Source organism: Peromyscus leucopus, chromosome 8a (genome assembly GCF_004664715.2).
Source record: "Peromyscus leucopus breed LL Stock chromosome 8a, UCI_PerLeu_2.1, whole genome shotgun sequence".
NCBI classification, from domain to species: Eukaryota; Metazoa; Chordata; class Mammalia; order Rodentia; family Cricetidae; genus Peromyscus; species Peromyscus leucopus.
Window position 1 is genome coordinate 32,446,990 of NC_051085.1, and position 11,089 is coordinate 32,458,078.

Below are 11,089 nucleotides of genomic sequence, written 5' to 3' on the forward strand. Positions count from 1 at the left end.
AAAATGACTTTTAACAAAAGAAATAACTAACATTTCATTCAGAATTTTTGGTGAGGATTCCAATAAATTTTTTCTTCCCTTTAAGAAAGATATTTCCATGCTTTTGGTAAAGTCTGCTCCCATGCAGGCCTCTTCTTCTGCATCAAGTGGAGGAAAAGCTTGAGTTCTGCATTTGGGTTCATGCAGAGTAGGGAACAGTGACTCACCAGGACAGGTGGAGCCTGGAGGACCATAAAATCATAAACCTGTAGGAAGCCAAAAAAACACTGAGGCTGGCATGGGCAAGAGCTGAATGCCTCAGCAGACTCCTGAGGGCAGCTGACTGAGTCTAAGGCCCTCACCAGCTCCCACACAGGGCTCCCTCAAATACCAGTTGATATGGCGAAGGTACAACTTGGTGCCAAAATTTGCTCAGTGTTCTGCCCAGATTAGGACCCCCAAAGAAACCACTGGAGACCAAAGATATCGAGAATGCAATAACAAGGTTTAATTTGGCGCACATGCACGTAGTTCAAGCTAGCAGGGAACCCTCATCCACCACACCCGACACAGCAAATCAGGGAGGAGAGTTCCTCTTTCTTGGCAAAGTTAGTTTTTATAGGCAAAAACCACAAAATTCCTTAGAGGGGAGGGAGTTAGTACGGGTCCATCCTTGATTGGTCTAGTTTTTCCCGGGCCTGGACTTTGTCTTATTCTAGCTTATCTGTTTGCTGTGTCAGGAGTTTTACAACCCATCTCTGGGGTCTGGTCATGTTATCTCCAGAGAGGGGCATCTCGTGGTTGATCAGTTACCACCAGACATCCTGACTTTGTTCTTTTGAAAACACCTGACTTCACCCTCTCCGGGAAGGGGGAACTGACTCAGTTCTGTTTATTTTTAAGATATCTCTTCCCTCAGCTCTTTTGGGTTTCTGGGGGAACTGTGTCTGAGCTTTTGGTGGGGGTCTTTCACTCAGTAGTGGAATGAATTCCATAGTTTTCATAACTGATTTTGGTGAAGTAGGTGAAATATTGGTGAGGAAATAAAATCTCAAAACATCATCTTCCTTATGACATTTTAAGTATAAGGAGAGTCTAAGTGGATACTACCTTATCTAAGCGGCCAACCACCACTATTGCTGGTGAGAATGGTTCAAAGGTTGTGTAGAAGAGCATCTCCGTGGGGGTCATACATACTGAAGTACTTACAAATGAGGCATATCTCCAACTTACTTTAAATGTGTATTGGGGGACAATATTACAATCAGTGAGTAGTAACACAGAGCAGATGGTTAGTTCGTTGTACTATTCTTTTAATTTCTCTGGAAATAAAAATGCATAATTTATACATAATTACAAGTAAAATATTTAGCAACACGCAGGCACTGTGTCTATGCTTATTCTGAGTCCTTTTCTTCCCCTTATTTCTCCTGCTATGTGTTTGCTTTCCTGATCATGATAGTCACCCGCTATGATTATTCCAATATACCTTGGGCCTGATTATACTACCCATTAAAATAGAGTCATTTCTAAAGAAGCAGAAAGTAGAAAAAAAGGGCTGTAAATTGCCAGAGGTGCTAGGTGCTGCAGCACAGCCCAAGAGAGGACCTTCTCTAAGTACTCACTGTGAAGTCATCTGCAGAAACAGAAGTCTGGATAAAAAGAAATGCAGGATACTATGTCATTTTTCAAATATAACAATAGCCCAAGCACTTATTTCAGAATGGGAACTTAGTCATCTGAACCCACGATTTCCCTTCTGTAGAGCCCCACCCCATGGGAAGATGCTTTTGTGTGTGTGCAAAGAAGAGTATTCTGTGGGCATTGCCTTGAGGCCTGCATTCTGTGTGGCTTGTAGTGCCCCTATAAAGGTCTATCTGCCAAGCTGCTACTCAGTATGGGCGTCAATGACAGTCTTCATTTTTAGGATAAAATTCTAAAGTTCTGGGTTACTATTTCTTTGGTGTCCCTAAAGCTGGAGTGGCAATGGGAAGGATAAAAGAAATTTGCTATCTGTTGTCCCTGTAGGCTGTGATGCCTTCCAATTCTATTTCTCTTGATAACTTTGTAAAATAAACCCTTTTATGATTCTGTCTCTAACTCTCAAGAACTCTCTTGGTAGAGAGCAGAAAGTGGCAAATTAGTTATCATCCCAGCTTGTAAAATGAGAGAAGAATTCATGGAAACCTACTTTCTAAAGTTGTGTAATGAAGCCTCAATTTATCTGTCCATCTTTGTTTTGCTCTATGTATGAAATATGAGAAGATGTGGGGTAGAAAAGAATTTTGCACATACTTTCTTTTATCTATATATTAATAATAGCCTAAAATAATATGTAAAAGGAGTCACCATATACGCTATGAGCTCCCATCTAAATGGAAGCTATGATTATAATTATTATTACTGCTGTATTCATCAAAGTTACCATCATCTTTCTTATCCTCCATGTTTATGACTGTGTAGTTCTAAGGAATTTAGAAGAACGAATAATGGTTTCTGAGAATAAACTAACTACTCTGTAAATGTGCTGGCTAGTTTTTATGTCAACTTGACAAAAGCTAGAGTCACCTAATGGGAGGGAAACTTAGTTAAGAAATTTCCTCTATTTATAAGATGTATTATTTTATCTGTGTCCCTCAATAAAGTTTATCTGAGGATCAGAGGGGAAAGCCAGCCACTTTATTAAACATAGAAGTCAGGCAATGGTAGCACATGCCTTTAATCCTATTGGAAGCAGGAATCCATCTGGATCTCTGTGAGTTCAAAGCCACACTGGGAACAGAGCCAGGCAAGGTGGCACATGCCTTAAATTCCAACACTAGTTAACCATAAAGGTCTGGAGGTCTGTACAGACAGACAGGAAGTGACAGAGCTGGGCTGGAAGAGGAAGTGATGTAGCTGGGTGGAGAGGAAGTAAGTTGGCAGAACAGAAAGGCATATAAGCATTGGTATACAGGAAGTAGGTCTCTGGAAGCTGCAGAGTTGGTGAGGTGAAGTTAGCTGTGGCTTTTCCTATTCCTCTGATCTCTCGGGTTTTAACCCCAATGTCTGGCTCTGGGTTTTTTATTTAATAAGACCTTTTAAGATTCCTGTTGCAATAAGATTAGGCTTCAGGTAGCTTGTAGGACATTTTCTCAATTAGTGATTGATATGAGAGGGTCCAACCCATTGTGGGTGGCACCACCTCTGGACTGGTGGGCTGCCTGAGTTCTATAAGAAAGCAGGCTAAGCAAGCCATGAGGAGCAAACCAGTAAGCAGCATCCCTATGTAGCCTCCGCATCAGCTCCTGCCTCCAGGATTCTGCCCTGTTTGAGTTCCTTTCCTGACTTCCTTCAGTGATGAACAGTGATATGGAAGTGTAAGTCAAATAAGCCCTCCCCTCCCCAAGTTTTGTCACAGTGTTTCATCACAGCAATAGAAACCCTAAGTAAGACAGTAAGAAAATCTCAAGTGACAGCTCTCATCCTGGAAATTTCAAGACATGGCTGAAGAAAGAAGGGCAGCTGTGCTCAAATAGAAAAATGTGCCAAGTGTGATGAGATATGAGAGAGAAAACCACAAAATTTTCTGATTGTAACAATGGTAAATTTATACTTTCTTAAATGTTACAGAAACATAGCAGTCAGAGAGGAATCAAACGTGGAAGGATGGGAACTCCAGAATCTGGAAAGCAATCAAACCATAGTCTTAGATTTTTAATTGGATTTGGAAGACTATCAAGAAAAACTAAGATTTTAAGGAAGAAGGAAATATGTGTCAACGTGATGAGTTCCTTTCAAGCATTTTGAATAGATTGTGGATAATTCAAACCAGAAGAGGACAAAGGTTTTTAAGATAGAGCAAGCTTGGGGAAATAAAGGTCTTTGGAACCAATGTTTTGAGACTCAAACAATGGGTCTCCTGAGAGCACAGCTGGACATGTGTTACAGGAGGAAGGCTGTGGGAACAAAAGGAGGTGAAATAAGTCAGAAAAGACTCCCACTGGGCACTTGGGAAGAAAGCTATTCCTCTGTGGACCTGAAATGCATTTGGTGACAGGAAGCAAGGGGAGCATTGAACACTGTCTTTGTAAGCTCCTGTCCCTCTGTCATCAGTGAAAGACAGCTGGTCCTTGGCTCCTGTTCCCCAGTTCTTCTTTCTTCCTGGTTTTTTTTATATGAAATGGTTTTCCCTACCTTATCTACCAGGCTGCCAGTTGCCTACTTTTAGTCTCTCATCCAGGATAGAAGAGACGCCATGCCTGAACGATTGACAGCTTGCTGGGGTTGTGCCGTAGATATTGCTGCTGCTATTTCTTTGTTACTTCTGTTTTAGAAGACCTTAAATGTCAAGCCGTTCTAAAGATGCATCTCACTCACACCTTCACTGTATGGCTAGCCTTTCACTGTTCTCTTTCAATGAAAAGGTGGTGTCTCCTACAGTGTTCTTTCTTAACCCAAGTGTGTGGCACAATCATGTATTTGTACATGGAAAAGATGGGCAGGTTGTTCTACTTTTCTAGAGCTGCTGTTTCTCCACCACCCCCACTCTCCAGTGATTATCTTTCTCTCTCTCTCTCTCTCTCTCTCTCTCTCTCTCTCTCTCTCTCTCTCTCTCTCTCTCTCTGTGTGTGTGTGTGTGTGTGTGTGTGTGTGTGTGTGTGTGTAACTACTGAAGCCATAAGACTTTGGATCCCCTGGAACTCGAGTTATATGTGGCCATGAGCAGTTGTCATGGGTGCTGGGGAAGATCTTTGTTCCACTAGAAGACTAGCAAGCACACATAATATTGAGGCATCTCTCTAGCCCCTTCCCAATGGTATTATCATCCTTGATGCTAAGTGTCTTGGGTCATTTAATTTATCCTTGTTACCCAAACTAAAGGAATACTTGATATTCTAATTAGATACCTTGTGGTAGTTTGAAAGAAAATGGCTCCAAAGGGGGTGTCACTATTAGGAAATGTGGCCCTCGGTATGGTCTTATTGGAGGAAGTGTGCCTCTGTGGAGGTGGGCTTTGAGATCTCATATATGCTCAAGCCATGCCCACTGTCTCAGACTACTTCCTGTTGCCTGCAAGTCAAGATATAGAACACTTAGCTACTCATCCAGCACCATATCTGCCTGCATGCCACCATGTCACACCACAATGATAATGGACTAAACCTCTGAAAATGTAAGCTGCCCCAATTAAGTTTTTCCTTCATAAGAGTTACTTGTGGTCATGGTGTCTCTCCACAGCAATAGAAACCATAACTAAGACATACCTTATGCCAGCTGTCTTGTCACATATTCACCAGGAAAATCACTATTTGATTTTTATGTAAGTCATTATGGACCTGGTTGAAGAAAAAATTACGTGATATTCAGTATGCATACATAGAATCTTAGAAAGTTCAAAATATTGTGGGTTTTGTCATATAACCCTTAATTAACATCCATTTCTCATATGAACCTTTGGGGTCACTGGCCTCTTGTGGAGGCAAAAAAAAAAAGCCTCAAGATTTAATGAATGAGAGGTCTGTCCTGCAGGGTCTTTCTTTCATGTTTTTTGCTCTCCTTTGCTTTCACAGTCAGGTTTTAGTTTTCAAAGGTAATGGATATAAGCTGACTAGCCAGGTGCTTGTCATAGTTTCTGTCCTCACTTGTGACCAAATATCTGATTCAAACACATTAAGGAATAGAGGATTTATTTTGGCTCACAATTGCAGAGGACATAAATCTATTTCAGAGAAAGCATGGTGGTGGAGCCAGCTCCTGTCTCTGGTGGCACAACTGTCTTATTCAGCTCCCTCCCATCATGGTAGATCAGGAAGCACAAGAGCCAGACCAGAATTAGAGATGGGATAACTTTCAAGGCTGACCTCTGGCTGCTTATCTCCCATTCCACAAAGACTCCACAGACTCCCACAACAGTGCCACCAGCTGGTGACCACATGCTAAGAACACAAGTGCTTGTGGGACACATTTCAAATTCAAACCATGCATAGCTCTTCTGGGCAAACTAAGTCGTGACACAACAGAATCGCCATGATTGATTGGGTTGCTTATGGCTCCACCAACCTCCTCAAAAGGCCATGCTTGGGTCTCCTTCCTTATCAGCATGCAGTAGTGGGCTATCCATTTCAGGACGAAGAGGCCTTTGAGTTTGGCGAGCCCCATGACAGGCAGTGCGTATCCAGCCTACCTCCATCCCAGACTGTATGTGTGCTCATTGAACTACAAACCTACTTTGTACTCACTACTTCTTTTCCTTCCATGTCTCGGCTCTCAGTAAAGTTACCTAAATCCTACCTACTCTTAAAACACAGTTGTAGCTGTCAACTAAGTCTTTTGTTCTTACCTCACTGCAAAGTGATTGCTATCTGGGGAGGTTTACCCAGGCCCTTTTCATTGGTGTACCTTGTATCAGGAGTCATTTGTTGGTGTTGCCTACTCACATGCCTAACTTGCACTGACAGCTATGTCAAGCTCTATAATATATATTTAATAAAGGTCTGCTAGTTGTAACCTTGGTGAATACCCTGGGGTCTCGGTTATCTCTTGTAAGTCAGTGTCTCACTCTCCCGTGCTACTAGGATAATTGAAGCATACTGGGGGTGACTTACGTATTAACCTAAGGGAAAGAGGACAGCACACACAAAGAAAGAGAGAGATTGGAGGAGACTCTGATATGAGGGACAGTGACCTTCATGACTTCATTTTAGAGAAGCAGAGAATTCAAACTTCCAGAATCTAAACTTGTTCCAAGAAAAGCCAGCGAAAGCAATAGGGACGGAGAATTGAGTTGTGAGAAGGATTTTCCACTGTGATCTTGCCAGTCTGCAAGCAAACATAAAGAGTTCCGTGAACTGGAACATTAGCTTAGCATCTAGAGTGGAGCCAAAGGCTGTAACAGTTTGACCTTTAGAGCAGTCTATTTCAGACTACATTTTATTATGGAAGCACATTCCGCAATATCCTTGTAGTAAGAATGAGACTCTTATCAGAACTGACAGCAGCTTCTCGCCTCAGCAGAATGACGGCTGTGACTGGGAACCTGGCTGAGTGGGACTCTGCAAGGAAACTCACTGGAGTCATGAACAAGTACCCAGGCTAGCCCAGGGAGGGCCTGTCAGGCCCACAGTAGTTATACGGCTGAGTTCACCAATGGTCAAAGGTTAAATAACTCACTGCATGGCAGCTGAGTAAATGCTGTTTGGGGAGCCTGTCAACAAAAATCTTACATAAAAAAATAGCTAAAAATATGTAACGTCTATCAGGAAAACCCGACTTAAGAAATGAATACTGTGAACGAAAAGGGTTAGCTTTAACATATTCTACTCTTTTTCTCAAGATCCTAGCTAACCCAGGTGGAGCTCCAGGAGTTCAACTGACGAGAGAGAGAGAGGAAGGATTATATGAGCAAGAGATATTGACACCATGATTGGAAAAAAAAAAAAAAAAAAAAGCACAGGGACAAATAGCCAAACTAGTGAAAACACATGAACTATGAACCAGCAGCTGAGGAGCCCCCATGGAACTGGATCAGGCCCTCTAGATAAGTGAGACAGTTGATTAGCTCGAACTGTTTAGGAGGCCCCCAGGTAGTGGGACCTGGACCTGTCCTTGGTACATGAGTCTGCTTTTTGGAACCTAAGGCCTATGATGAGACACTTTGCTCAGCCTTGGTGCAGGGAGGAGGGGACTGGACCTGCCTCAACTGAATTTACCAGGCTCTGCTGACTCCCCAGGGGAGACCTTGCCTTGGAGGAGGTGGGAATGGGGGTGGGTTGGGGGCGGGGAAGGCTGGGGCGTGGGAGGAGGGAGGACAGGGGAATCTGTGGCTGATATGTAACATGACTAGAAAAATCTCTTTTATTAAATAAATAAATAAATAAATAAATAAATAGTCTGATTAAATGAGAAAGAAAAAAAAAAAGATCCTAGCTAAGAGTATATAGCCTTTAAGATAATGAAGCTAGTTTGGAAACACACTGAAACAAACTATCCCAAACCAAAAAAAACTCCAGTTGAGTGACATTTGGGGTTGAAAAGAATAGTCTTAGAATGATTGTACAAAAAAAAGTCTAAGAGAGATAAGATGACTTTCCCCTTGTAGACAGTGAGTCAGCATGAGCTCAGGTTTGGAAATATAGACCTCTTGGCACTACCTGTAGGAAGATGCTTTTGATCTCTGACTTCCGGAAGAACGGAGGAATGATTGCTGCTGAAAGCGTAGGGCCTTTCCCATAGGAAGCACGTCACTCTTCACGTTGGAATGACTATAAAGGGAGAGTGCTTCGGCTTTTACTTCTTTTTCTATTTCGCCTTCCCTCTTTTTTTTTTCTTGCATTATTTTAACTGTTCTCTTCCTGAGTCTAGATAACACCTGAACACATTTAAACTAAATCTACATGTCCATTTTCATTCCCCCTTCATGATCTCAGTTTTACTTACTAAAGCAGTATGTTCCTCGGAGTTTCTTCTGTATCCTTCTAGAGTCAGTTGATGTACTTAAGCACATGTGCAGAAAGAATTATACTTTGCATATTATTCTTCATTTTGGTTTTCTAATGAAATTTGTCTTGACAACTTTTATGAATTTGTCAGCTGCTGTGGGGTGGTCTTTCTGTACGCTGTGAATATGCGTTGCCACCATTTGTTAATAAAGAAGCTGTTCTGGCCTATGGCAAAACAGGATAAGAGTCATGCAAAAAATCTAAGCAAAGATACAGGGAGAAGAGAGGCAGAGTCAGGGGAGACACTGAGAGCCACCAGGGGAACATGATGTAATGGAATACAGGTAAAGCCACGAGGCACGTGGCAATACATAGATTAATAGAAATGGGTTAATTTAAGAGGAAAGAGCCAGCTAACAAGAAGCCTGAGCCATAGACCAAACAGTTTGTAATTAATATAAGCCTCAATGTGTTTATTTGTGACTAAGAGGCTATGGGACAGGAAAACTTCCGGCTACAGTCAGCCTTATCTTTCTTCTCTCAATTTCAAATTTTTGCTATGAGTTTCAGTATGTGTAAGTGTAGGTGCACACAGCTCATGGTGCCTGTAGGAGGGGACAACATTCAGGGGTCAATTGTCTCCTTTCACTGTGTTGAGACAGGGTCTTTCCTGGTTTGGGCTCTCTGCATATGCCAGGCTGGCTGGACCACAAGCATCTAGCCTGCTTTACATCTCTCCATCTAACTGCAGGAGAGTTGGAGTTACAGATGCATGTCACTGCAAACCAGTGAGTGGCTTGATAAAATCACCTCCCGGAGACAGATCTTTCTGAGTTAGCCTGGTTTGGCATATCTATAATGTTAACGGAAGCGGTCAGCTTGTTTCCCATGAAACTTCTACAAATTTACGAGTTTCAGGTTTGGTAACAGAATGATAATTTGCCCAAGCCCTGGTCAAGGAGAATGTCAACATTTTTTATTCTAGGTTTTGTTTTTGATGTGTGTGTGTACATGTGTGAGTGGATGCACATGTGTGTGTGTGTGTGTAGAGTCCAGAGGTCAGTGTCAGAGTCTGTCCCCCCTTTCTTTTGAGACAGCTCTCTATTGAACCTGGGACTCATTAATTATTTATTAATCAGAAAGTCCCAGGTATCCTCTTGTTTCTGCCTCTCCAGGGAGCACTGTTCTGCCAAGTGGTTTATTTATTTATTTATTTATTTATTTATTTATTTATTTATTTATTTTAAAGTGGGTGCTGGGTTTGGGACTCAGGTCCTCATGCTGATGTGACCAGCCCTTTACCAACTGAGCCAGCTCTTCAGCCCAGCTTTATTCACGAAAAAAAAAAAATATTATCTCAACATTTTAGTTTAAATTCCCCTTACTTTGAATGAGAGCAAACGTCTTTTATGGTCTAAAGATGCTTTTCATGCCTTTACTTGATTAGCAAGCATGGTTTTCTAAAAATTGTTCTTCAACTTTTCATTTAAGTGCTAACTCGATGTTCCTTTTTACAATTTCACTTTGGAAAGGGGTTCACGGTTCATAGTCTAGTGACAGCCGATTGTCCACATTTGGTCTCTGTCATTCTTCTCCGAGTTCTCTGAGCTACTTCGATTATCTCAGCTGAGTAAAGGTGTGTGTGTGTGTGTGTGTGTGTGTGTGTGTGTGTGTGTGTGCATCACACAGGCAAGTCAGTGTGAGAAGTGGGTTATCATCACAGTGGTTTTTAATCAGGGCTCCATCAGCAAAGCCCACATATCTGTCCCTTCCTTCATTACCTGTTTGAATGTGAGAATATTCTTGGGTATGGCTTATCTATACATGAACCCATCAGAGACAAGACCAACATCAAAGAAATATCAGAACAAAGGTAAAGGCTGTCCTTTTTTTTGTTCCTTTGAAAGGGACTGTTTAAAAAAAAAAAAAAATCCCTTGTGATGAGAACCTTTCACAAATTCTTTTGTGATTTCAACTTGCCATTAAACATGACTTCCCTAATTTTTCTTACAGATTCCTGTATGGTCTCCAGAATGGCAGAGAGAGAAGCTATCTGATATTTTTAAGAAGATCTGAGGTCAGTGGAGGAAGTAAGTGGTTTTAACTGGAAAAGCAGACTTGCCTATCTGTACATGTGTTGCACTCTATCATCAATAAAAATGCCTCTGTGAGACTTTCTGGTAAATGATGGATACCCCCCCACACACCATCTGCTGAGAAAGTCCCTGCACTTGCACAACCTGCCGCTCTAACCTTGTTTCCATGAAAACTCCAGTCGGGAGTGACAGTGTACAGCTGGCAACACTCCCCTCTGTCACGTGACTTGACAGTATAGACCAGAGATAGGCAAGGGAACTGTGCCGGTCTCTGTTGTCAGCTTTATTGACAGGAAAAAATGAGTCATTAGAAAAGGCCGTCTGAATTACAGACCTAATTCAGTTCCTGTGTATTAACCAGCAATTCAATCAAGCCCAAGACAATTTTCAAGGGCCTGAAGCAGCGGAGTGCAACTGGCCTGAGGTCTGTTCAGCCTAGTCATGAGCTGTCTACTGATTTCTCTCCCCTTGTCCAAGACATGCTGTCAGTAGATTTGACCGTTTTCAGCCTCGTGCAAGATGGTGGTATAAATTTCAGTGTGGTCACCACTCTGTCTATTCAGGTATAATTTTGGAAGTACAAATAACAGGGCT

The 11,089-nt window shown here is 42.0% G+C and overlaps 1 long non-coding RNA gene across 1 annotated transcript in view; it reads left to right on the top strand.

The window, feature by feature from the left end:
• The window catches only part of LOC114686450, a 41,940-nt gene extending 31,317 nt beyond the window's left edge, over window positions 1-10,623 (top strand). Inside the window, exon 4 of the long non-coding RNA XR_005090237.1 lies at window positions 10,413-10,623. This is a non-coding gene — a long non-coding RNA (uncharacterized LOC114686450). The remainder of the gene's footprint in view (window positions 1-10,412) is intronic.
• The last annotated feature ends 466 nt before the right edge of the window (window positions 10,624-11,089 follow it).